Source organism: Pantherophis guttatus, chromosome 9 (assembly GCF_059756535.1).
Source record: "Pantherophis guttatus breed Tessera chromosome 9, ASM5975653v1, whole genome shotgun sequence".
Lineage (NCBI taxonomy): Eukaryota > Metazoa > Chordata > Lepidosauria > Squamata > Colubridae > Pantherophis > Pantherophis guttatus.
In genome coordinates this window covers 3,817,501-3,829,596 of record NC_142071.1, presented here as the reverse complement: position 1 = coordinate 3,829,596, position 12,096 = coordinate 3,817,501, and the positions used below count along the sequence as shown (strand labels likewise).

The following is a 12,096-nucleotide window of genomic DNA, read 5'->3' as shown; positions in this document are numbered from 1 at the left end:
CCATTGCTGAGCAAGGAGGTTGTTGAATGAATTGCGCCAGATTTTACAACTTTTTTTTTTTTTTGCCATAGTTGTTAAGTAAATCACACATTTGTTAAGTGAATCCAGCCTTCCAAAGGGCCCAGACAGAGCACTGCCCAAAGAAATAAAATCAATCTTGGATAATTGGAATGATACTGCTAAGAGCCGATCGACATCTTTATCGGATATCCTGGTGAAAGGATTAGAGCGTGTACAGAGTGTAGCCAACTCAACTTTTAATTAATTTAATTTAATTTAATTAATTCAATTTATATGCCGCCCCTCTCCAAAGACTCACTTGTCGGTTGGTTTTAAGAAACTGTTAAGCAACCAGTAAGAAGAAACCATCAGTGCCGAACATAAAACCTCGAGCGTGATTCAAGTGAGATCAGATTTTAGGAAACAGCTAGAGAGATGGATGATTAATATTAGTAATATTTATTACGCCCAGACCCAGAGCACTGCCCAAAGAAATAAAATCTATCTTCGATAATTAGAACGATACTATTAAGATCTGATCGACATCTTTATCGGATATCCTGTGAAAGAATTAGAGCATGTACAGAGTGTACCCAACTCAACCTTTGATATTGATGATTGATTGAGAGATGGATGATTAATATTAATAATATTTTTTTTAAAAAGTCAAGATAATTTAGATAAAGATGTAAGTTTAAGATAGAGATATTTAGAAGTAGAATTTGTGTAAAGAGGTTAAATAGATTAGAGATAGCGATGCAGAAAAGTTGTTATTAGTATTGAAATTTTGATATTTTGTTTTTGGTTGTTTGTATCTTTTGTTTTGTGCATGTGGGTGTTTTTCTTGCTTTTTTTGTGTATTATGTGTCAGCATTCTGATGCTGCCATAAAAAGGAGGAGACGAGGCTTGACTTTTCACCTACTTATTTTCTCTGTAGATAATATCCCCTAGGAGATGGGATGGGAGGGGGGCATTCCTGTGAGCTGAGGTCAGAAGCTGGGGAGACTGACTTGGAAGATGGCCAATGAGAAGATGAGAATTGGGGAACGGAAAGGGAAGGGTTTGGGGATCAGAGGGTTAGTATCGGCTGTGACGAAGTTGGGGCCAGATCTGTCATACTCAATAAATGGAATATTTCAGCAAAGATTAATTGTTTGGGAGTGCAATTTATTTGAGATGACATCGAAACCTGACATTATGGGTTTTTTTGTACTGTGTATTTTAATCTTTGGAAATTTAATAAATATTATTTTTTTAAAAAAGATTAATAATATTTATTACGCCTCCCACAGGGCCCAGACAGAGCACTGCCCAAAGAAATAAAATCAATCTTGGATAATTGGAACGATACTGTAAGATCCAATCTACATCTTTACCTGAAAAAGGAGCCGATAAAATCTTTCATCTGGCAAAGCGAGGTAGTGAATCACTTTTTTTTATAAGGAATGACGAAATGTAATGTTTTATATAAGAAATAAGCAACTGAAAAACAGTGGTATCAAACATGACGGGCATATTAAAACGTACCAAGACGATGTAAATATTCAAAAAAAAAAAAAAAAAAGGAAATCAAATTAAAACAGAATACAGGTAGGCTTCAATTTACAACCACAATTGAGCCCAAAATTTATGTGGCTGAAGTGTTAAGTGAGTTTTGCCCCATTTTATGAACTTTTTTGCCACGGTTGTTAAATGAATCACCGCAGTTGTAAAGTTAGCAACATGGCTGTTGAGTGAATCGGGCTTCCCCATTGGCTGTGCTTGTCAAGAGTCACAAAAAGGGATCCCGGGACCCCGGGGACGCTACAACCGTCCAACTCATAAATATGAGTCAGTTGCCAAGCGTCTGGATTTCAATCACATGATCACGGGGAATGCAGCAATTGTCGTAAGTGTGAAAAACGGTCGTAAGCAGTGGTGGGATTCAGCCGGTTCGCACCACTTCGGGAGAACCGGTTGTTAACTTTCTGAGCAGTTTGGCAAACTGGTTGTTGGAAGAAATCATTAGGACAGAGAACTGGTTGTTAAATTACTTGAATCCCACCACTGCTCATAAGTCACTTTTTCCAGTGCTGTTGTAACTTCAAACGGTCCCTAAGCAAACTATTGTAAGTCAGCGACTATCTGTATAAAAAGGGGGAGGTTGTAACTGAGAGAGGGATCTTGGAGTCTTACTGAACAGCCAGTTAAATATAATAATAATAATAATAATAATAATAATAATAATAATAATAACAACAACAACAACAACAACAACAACAACAACAACAACAATAATAATTTGGTCCACAACACACCTGACATAACAATAGTTGAAAAGAAAAAAGTATGGCTCATTGACATTGCAATACCTGGTGATGCACGGATTGAAGATAAGCAGCAAGAAAAAATCACAAAGTACCGGGACTTGCAAATTGAAGTTGAGCGACTGTGGAAAAAGAAATCGTGTGTTGTCCCGATTGTACTTGGAGCCCTTGGAGCAATACCCAAAGGGCTACCCCACTATTTAGAAATTCTAAATTTGCCGGACTTGAACATTTTGACTCTACAAAAAACCACCTTACTCGGAACAGCTTACATCCTCCGACGATACCTTAACAGTTCCTAGGTCCTTGGTTAGGACTCGAGCTGCTGAGCTATTAACCAGCCTCAAAGGCTGTGAATCTCACTAAAGATTAAATAATAATAATAATAATAATAATAATAATAATAATAATAATAATAATAATTTTATTTCTATACCACCCTTCTCCCGAAGGACTCAGGGCGGTGTACAGCCTATTTAAAAACACAAGACAAAACAGCAGTTAAAAATTAAAATGATTAAATAGATTTGGCTCAATTTAAAACCCCAGAAATTTAAAATACCCCAATTTAAAATTATTATGTTGATAGGCCAGCCTGGCGGAACAACAGGGTCTTCAGTGCGCAGCGAAACACCCGGAGGTCGGAGATCTTACGTATTTCCGGGGGCAGTTCATTCCACAGGGCCAATATGAGCCAACAGTGTGCGGTGGCAGCCAAAAAAGCCAATGCAATCCTAAATTGCATTAACAGAGGAATGCAATCAAGATCAAGGGAGGTACTGATACCACTCTATAAAGCCTTGGTAAGACCACACCTAGAATACTGCACCCAGTTTTGGTCACTACGCTATAAAAAATATGTTGAGACTCTAGAAAGAGTGCAGAGAAGAGCAACCAGGATGATTAGAGGACTGGAGGCTAAAACATACGATGAACGGTTGCAGGAACTGGGCATGGCTAGTCTAGTGAAGAGCAGGACCAGGGGAGACATGATAGCAGTCTTCCAGTATTTGAGGGGCTGCCACAGAGAGGAGGAAGGGGGTCAAGCTATTCTCCAAAGCACCTGAAGGCCAGACAAGGAATAATAGATGGAAATTGATCAAGGAAGAGATTCAACCTGGAAATAGAATAAATTTTCTGACAGTGAGAACAATCAACCCTTGGAACAGAAGGACGACTGTTACAACATCAGCCAGAACTGAGAGCAAAATATTGCTCTCCCTGCAGGGAAAAATCAGATGCAAAGCAGTAACTCTATTGAGGTTTGATGCACCACAAAACGGGTGTTAATCACCTTTCACAGAAGCCTTCCCCGGATGGCTGCCTTCCCACACTTTATCCAATCGGGTGTGGCTGCTTTCTCAAGCGAGTTTCATCCCAGCCAGGAAGCTAAGCTGACACATGTTCTTGTTAGTTGCAAAGTCATGTCCGACCCATCGCGACCCCATGGACAACGTTTCTCCAGGCCTTCCTGTCCTCCATCATCCTCTGGAATCCATTTAAGCTCACGCCAACTGGTTCAGTGACTCCATCCAGCCACCTCCTTCTCTGCCATTCCCTTCTTCTTTTGCCCTCCATCGTTCCCAGCATTCGGCTCTTCTCCAGGGAGTCCTTCCTTCTCATTAGGTGGCCAAAGCATTTGAGTTTCCTCTTCAGGATCTGGCCTTCTAAAGAGCAGTCGGGGTTGATCTCCTCTAGGACTGACCGGTTGGATCGCCTTGCAGTCCAAGGGACTCGCAGGAGTCTTCTCCAGCACCAGAGTTCAAAGGCCTCCATTCTTTGGCGCTCAGCCTTATAATATAAGGCATATAAGGCATAAGGTCTCTTGCCTTGAGTAGGGGTTGGACTAGAAGACCTCCAAGGTCCCTTCCAGCTCCATAATGCTATGTTCTCATAATTCTTCCTCATCCTATTTTCTCCAGAACCTCCACCCTCTGAGGTGGGTTGGGCTAATAGAGTGACCAGCCCCAAGCCACCGAGACAGCTTCCATGCCTAAATTGGGTCTAGAACTCACCAGCTCCTGGTTTCTGGGCTAGAAACTTGACCACAAGTAGATTAAAATGGGGCAGAAGATTGGGCGACACCAGGGGTCTGCAACTGCGGTTCTGGAGCCGCATGTGGCTCTTTCATCCCTCTGCTGCGACTCCCTGTCGCTCAAAATATGTGTCACAACTGCCAATGTGGGACACCCGCAGGCACGTGATTTATTGATCTTTTCGACCCATCTTTTTTTTTTTTCCGGAGTTCAAAATGTTTTTGTTGCACGCAGAAATAAAAATTTGTTTTCTCTGTAGCAGGTCATTGATTTCATAAATGCAACACACTCTAGTTTTTTTTATACATAGCATAAAGGTAAAAAAAACAACAACGATACATGCAGTATTATCTTCATTTTAGATGTCAAAAGGGTTTTGTGGCTCCCGGTGTTTTCTTTTTGGTGGGAAACGGGTCCAAATGGCTCTTTGAATATTTAAGGTTGCCAACCCCTCAGTTAGATACATCATCATTAACTGGTGGGATTTGCCTTGTCCATGTCCAAAGCCTGATCTGGTCTCTTTATGATGTTCCCACAATACTTTAATCACCCTCATGATGCACTGAGATTGTGGGAATGTGACCAAAAAGATGTTACACTGGTCCGTAACAAGAGTTTCTTCTCCTTTCCACGGTTGCTAAGATTATCGGAGCTCTTTACAATGTTGTGAACAATTGTTCTCATTTTACAAACAGTGAGAACAATCAACCGGTGGTATGACTTACTTCCAGAAGTTGGGAGTGGGTTCCTCCATCACTGGAGGTTTTTAAGAAGAGACTGGACAGCCACTTGTCTGAAATGGTAGAGGGTCTTCTTGCTTGAGCAGGAGGTTGGACTAGAAGACCTCCAAGGTCCCTTCCAGGTCTAGTTTGATTGACTGATATATCTTAGTCTCCAACTAAGAGCCTTGGTAGTACAGTGGTCTAAAGCACCCTCTTATTAAGAACAGCTGCCTGCAATTACTGCAGGTTCGAATCTCGCCAGGCTCAAGGTTGACTCAGCCTTCCATCCTTTCTAAGGTAGGTAAATTGAGGACCCAGTTTGTGGGGGCAATAAGCTGACTTTGTATAAATATACAAAAGAATGAAGGCTATTGATTAACGCATTGTAAGCCGCCCTGAGTCTCCGGAGAAGGGCGGCATATAAATCAAATTTAAAAAAAAAACAACAACCCTCCCTATTCATCTTCGTTGCACTTTTCTGCATTCTTTCCAGAGTCTCAACATCGGCTTTTCTTAAAATGGAAATAATCCATTTATTTATTTATTTATTTATTTATTTATTTATTTATTTATTTATTTATTTATTTATTTATTTATTTAAGAGCCCTGATAGCGCAGCAGACTAATAGCATTGTGATTAACACCAGCTGCCTGCAATTACTGTAAGTTCGAATCTCACCAGGCTTAAGGTCGACTCAGCCTTCCATCCTTTCTAAGGTAGGTAAAATGAGGACCCAGTTTGTGGGGGCAATAAGCTGACTTTGTATAAATATACAAAAGTATGAAGGCTATTGCTTAACGCATTGTAAGCCGCCCTGAGTCTCCGGAGAAGGACGGCATATAAATCAAATGAAATAAATAAATAAATTTATTTTAAAAAGCCACCGTAATTATCTTTTGCAAGACAACATTCCTTTTGGGAAAAAAACATCAAGGAGAAAATGCAGAGGAAGTTAATGATAGGGCAAGGTTCCATTATTCCAACTACTCTGATTGCACATTTGGGGAACGCAGCCATCCTGCTCCAAGATGCACTCTGGAAATCCCCTTCATTATAATCATTTTGTTCATGTTTGGCTCTGATCTCCTGGGTGTCACAGAGGCCTTCCACCCACCTGTGCCCATTGCTTCATTTTTTCATTCATAAAGGGTGTTATAAATACACCATCAGCTGCTGGCTTCATCGAACCCTCGCACGGAATGACAAATGAGTCAGAGAGAGAGAGAGAGATTGAAAGAGAGAGAGAGAAAGAAAGAGAGACTGAGAGGGGGAGAAAGAGAAAGAGATTGAGAGAGAGGAAAAGAGAAAGAGATTGAGAGAGGGGGAGGGAGGCAGAGAGAGAGGAAAAGAGATTAAGAGAGAAAGATTGAGAAAGAGAGAGAGGAAAAGAGAGAGAAGGATTGAGAGAGAAAGAGAGAGGGGATTGAGAGAGAGAGGGAGAGAGAGATTGAGAGAGAAAGAGAGAGAGGAAAAAAGATAGATAGAGGGAGAAAGATTGAGAGAGAGAGAGGAAAAGAGAAAGAGAAGGAGATTGAGGGGGAGAGAGAGATTGAGAGAAAGAGAGAAAGGAAAAGAGAGAGAGATTGAGAAAGAGAGGAAAAAAGATTGAGAGGAAAAGAGAGAGAGGAAAAGAGATTAAGAGAGAGAGAGAAAGATTGAAAAAGAGAGAGATTGAGAGAGAAAGAGAGAGGAAAAGAGAAAGATTGAGAGAGAGAGAGAGAAGGAGATTAAGGAGAAAGAGAGAGATTGAGAAAGAGAAGAAAAGAGATAGAGGGAGAAAGATTGAGAGGGGGAGGAAAAGAGATTGAGAGGAAAAAGAAAGAGAAGGAGATTGAGAGGGAGAAACAGATTGAGAGAAAGAGAGAAAGGAAAAGATAGAGAGAGAAAGACTGAGAAAGAGAGAGAGGGAGAGAGAAAAAGAGATTGAAAGGAAAAGAGAGAGCAAGAGAGAGAGAGAGACAGGGAGGGAGAGAGAGAGAAAGAAAGAAAGAGAGAGAGGAAACCTACTAATTGGATGATCTTTGGAAGACACCTTGCTTGCAGCATGCAAAAGCCCCCAACGTTGGTGGAGGTACAAGCATGACAAGATGTCGTTTTCCTGACCTGGCAGAATCACATGAATGACGCAGTAATTGAAACGACCTTGCAGAAACCGAGAATACCTTAGCTGGAGAAAACTTCACACAGCGCCAGGGGATGGGAATGACTTTGCGTGGTAGGCTAAAGGAGGAGGAGGAAGAGGAGGAGGAGGCCTTTTCCGTGGAAAAGCTCTCGGCAGATGGCAGCATCGGGTTGACCTTGTCTTGAGCTGTGCAGGGTCAGCCTGGGATACACAGAAGATAGAATAAAAGGGTGGGAAGGGATCCGGGAGGTCTTTCTACTCCAGGGGTCCCCAACACCCCCCCAACAACACCCTCCCCCTGAGCCACACAGCTGCTATTTGCATTCTATTTTATTTTTATTTTTATTTGCAGCTGCTAGCATCACCGCCACAGCTCCACCTCCGATCATCAGGCATTAAATGGTCACTGGAGCACGAATCCTACTTGTTAATGGCGCATGGGAGGGATCTAGGTTGCGCGTTTCTCTCCTCCCAATTGTCCGTGGAACAATTGTCCTCCGCCAAACTGGTCCCTGGTCCCAGGGGTGAAATCCAGCAGGTTCTGACAGGTTCTGGAAAACCGGTAGCGGAAATTTTGAGCAGTTCAGAGAACCGGTAGCGGAAATTTTGAGTAGTTCGGAGAACCGGTAGCGGAAATTTTGAGTAGTTCGGAGAACCGGTAGCGGAAATTTTGAGTAGTTCGGAGAACCAGCAAATACCACCTCTGGCTGGCTCCAGAGTGTGGTGGGAATGGAGATTTTGCAATATCCTTCCCCTGGAGTGGGAATGATGATTTTGCAGTATCCTTCCCCTGCCACACCCACCAAGCCACGCCCACCAAGCCACCAAGCCACATATTCGTTATAAGAACCTCCTTTTTATTATTACTATCCACCTATACATTGTTTTTCCATTTTTAATCACATTTGTTTTAACCTTCTTTTCTTTTTTCCAGCCATGTATTCTTCATGTTCTTGCCTGCTAGCTTATATTTCATTTCATTTTCAAAATCTTCAAATTTTGTCCTCCATGTATCATTTTTATTCTTTTTCTTACTTTTATTCCGGATAAAATGTATCAAGTTCTTCCTTCTCTTGTTCCTGCACCAGTTTTTTAAGTTGTTATTATTCCAATTATGAGACTTCCGTTATAGTTTCCCTTTCTTTTCACCAAACTGCCTGCAGACAAGAAAAAACAAACAAAAAAACTCGTCCACAAAATCCCACGGCTGTTATCTGTAGAGTTCACAATTTTCCATAACAAAAAACAAGTTTCAATGTTCCTTTTTGAACCAGAAGATGTCTCTTTACAATCCACAATTTCCATTAGTCATGCAAGTATCCATTTTGTTTCAATTATATAACAGTCCAACTTGATTACTCTTCTTCTTTTAATTTTAAAAATATCAAATCTTCTTCTTTTTTAAGGTCCAGCTCAGATTTTAAAGCTCTGTCCAGTCTTTTCACCATGTCTCAAAATTTAATTTTTCTAATTGGTTCTGTTCAAAAATTAGCTATTCATCGGGTCTTCGTCTCTTTAAAGTTACATTTTAAACTTTCCATTGCCCCTTTGTTGTACAGCCGCTGTTTTATGGCTAGGGGTCTTATGGTTAAAAATATTGCTCTAAGCGTTGTTGCAAGCCTAGGTTGGTTGTCACTCACCCGGCTTCAAAGAGCTCCATTTCAATCCACTTTCCTCCTGCACATCTCTTAGTCCAGTTGTCCCAGCTTTGTGGCAGCCGCCATGGCTGCCGCCCCCCGCCACCGACTCACAGAGGGTTCCCTCTGACCTCCGAGGAACTTGCTTGTTCCTCTTGGTCGTCCGAGGCGCCCCTTTTTCTTCCCCGTCCCTGCAGGACGGTTCTGGTCCGAAGACCCATCGGCAGCGGTTCGGCAGCCGGGGTTTTCGCGGTGCTCATCAGAGCCCGCTATTTCCTCGACTGTCTCGCCACGACGCCAAAACGGAAGTCTCCCAAAGTCACACAACTTCTTGGAATCATGCAACGTGCTAAGCTTTGAAAGCAAGCAAACTACGCTAGGACAACCAGTAGAAACCAGGATGGTATCTCACATACCAGGATAACCTCAGGCATACGGGGTAGATAATGTAATTTACTTCATTAGCCTAATTGGTAGTGTGATGATGTGCCCCCTCCCTTGCCATTGTTTAAAACATTCATGAAACTTTTTTTTTCTTTTTTCTTTTAATTTGATTTATATGCCGCCCTTCTCCGGAGACTCGGGGCGGCTTACAATGCATTAAGTAATAGCCTTCATACTTTTGTATATTTTATACAAAGTCAGCTTATTGCCCCCATAATCCGGGTCCTCAATTTACCTACCTTAGAAAGGATGGAAGGCTGAGTCGACCTTGAGCCTGGGGAGATTCGAACTTGCAGTAATTGCAGGCAGCAGATGTAAGTGGATGTTAATTATTTCCTCCCTATCTAGAGTCGTGCAACATTTATTTTTATCTTGATGCAACCATGCCGAGAACAGTGTTTGCATCACTTCAGTTATGCTGAAAGTCTGTAGAGATTCTCAGTCATCCAGGTCATGCTTCTCCCAAAGGTGCTTTTTCAGGAGGCAACCGGACTTTCTTGGTTTTTTCTTTCTTTGAAGACGTTTCACTTCTCACCCAAGAAGCTTCTCCAGCTCTGACAGGATGGTGAGGAATGGAAGGATTTATCTTCCTTGCAGACAGCTGGTCGTTTGCGTCCTTTTAAAGGGTCCTTGAAGCACTTGGAGGTTTATCTGTGTCCTCAGGGTCCTTCTCTTATATGAATATAAATCCTTCCATTCCCCACCATCCAGTCAAGAGCTGAGGAAGCTTCTTGGATGAGAAGCGAAACATCTTCAAAAGAAAAAAAAAAACAAGGAAGTCCAGTTGCCTCCTGAAAAAAGCACCTTTGGGAGAACCGTGGCCTGGATGTCTGAGAATCTCTACAGACTTTTTCCCAAGGGATGCTTTTCGCTTCCTCCATGAACTGTTTCGTTCTACTTTCTGCCGAGAAAACATGAGAAGACTTTCTAGGCTTGGCACTTATCGTCCTTCCCGCCATTACCGCCTTCCCTGTTCCTACCTGGAGCAGATTATGCAAAGCTCTCTTGAGAAGTCTGTAATGTTGGGAAAGGGGGAAGGAAAGAGGAGAAAAGGAGGAGTATGGCAGCAAAGTGGATGGACTCAGTTTTACCGTGGTGACGGGGGAGCAGTTGGAAGACCTGAAGGATCCAGATATTCCTGGAGAAATATCTACCTAAGTGTCCCCAAGAGTCAGCACTGGCTTGATGGCCAGGGTATTTGCGAGACCGCCTGCTGCTACCGATAACCTCCCACCGGCCAATACGCTCTCACAGAGAGGGCCTCCTCGGGGTGCCGTCGGTCAGACAATGTCGGCTGGCGGCCCCCAGGGGGCGAGCCTTCTCTGTGGGGGCACCCGCCCTGTGGAATGAGCTGCCTCCTGGAATACGATTGATCCCGGACCTCCGGACCTTCCGTAAAGCCCTGAAGACGTTTTTATTTCAAGCCGGCCTAGCCTAAATGGTTTTTTAATTGGGATTTTAAATTTTATGGATTTGGGGTTTTAAATTTGGGTAGCCAATGATTTAATTCTTTTAATTATCTTAACTTTTGCATTTGTATGTTTTTTAATTTCGGCTGTTCACCGCCCTGAGTCCCTTCTGGGAGAAGGGCGGTATACAAATTAAATAAATAAATAAATAAATAATAAATTAATTAATTAATAAATGGCAGATAATCAATTAAAATGTCAGTAGTAATAAAATCACTCCTTTGAATCAAGACTATTGAGGGAGGGGAGTTCTATTCTGACCTAGGCTTCCGCAGCAGCACGAAGCCGAGTCCTCGTCCCGATAAACCCCTTTTATTTAATTTATGGTGAATTCCTCTCCAGCAAAGTCTTTCCTCTCCAATAGCCTTTCAAGATAGTTCACCATGACCGACCTTTATCAGGCTTGGAGAGTGGCCAGGCCGATATCTTTCAGACGCCCGCAATACTTGGCAAGAATGCAGGAATGAATAGTCTCCTGCAAACTCCACTCCCTTTTTGCTCCTTTTTTATTCCCTCTGGGAGGGGCCCTTCATCGTCCACCTGTGGCCTTACTCCCTAGTCGACCCTTGTTCTTTAGCTCTCCCCTTCGTCTGGCAACTCTGTGCATGCGCACACTGGGAACAGGCTCCAGCTGTTCCTCTGCCTCACTGATGTCTGACTCCGAAGGCAGCTGATAACTGGCATAGGGCCCTGGCCCCATCTCTGCCTCCGATGCAGAGCCCTCATCAGAGCCCTCCCCAGACTCCAGGACTGTTCCTCCCCAACCTCCTCACTGTCCGAATCTGCTCCCACAACAAGTGGGGGGGTCTCCTTCTGCCTAATCCTTTTTTTAGGTTTCTTTATTCCTTTTCTGATGTTGTACCCCCTCCCATTCATTTTTATTTATTCTCCTGCCTATCCTTGTCACCTACTAACCAAGTTCAAGCACTCTTAAGATCAAGCCAAGGTTAGCTGCTCTCTAGCAGGTCACTCGAGAAACCAAGATAAAACTTTCCTGTAGTTGACTCCAGATGTATTTTATTTATTGATTCATTTATATATCAAACTTTTTAATCGCCCATCTCTCTCACAGATGGGCTCTGGCCGGTGGTCCCATTGAATCCACACAGGTAGTCCTTGACTTACCACCAGCTCATTTAGCGACGGTTCAAAGTTATGACGATGTCATTGAAAACAGCGACGTGGCCGTTTTTCCCACTGACAACCCATGCAGCGTGGTCGCATGGCCAAAATTCAGATGCTTGACAACTGACTCATACTTGTGACGGTTGCAATGTCCCGGGGACGGGGTGTGTATGAGTCACGCAATCATCTTTTCTGGCCTTCTGACAAACAAGTCAACAGGGAATCCAGATTCA

General features: G+C 42.8%; 1 long non-coding RNA gene across 1 annotated transcript; it reads left to right on the top strand.

The window, feature by feature from the left end:
• Positions 1-1,293: 1,293 nt before the first annotated feature.
• Positions 1,294-4,599, top strand: LOC148112462 (uncharacterized). The gene is made up of 2 exons (XR_015729389.1): positions 1,294-1,419; positions 2,897-4,599. It is a non-coding gene; the product is annotated as an uncharacterized LOC148112462 (long non-coding RNA).
• Positions 4,600-12,096: the final 7,497 nt, after the last annotated feature.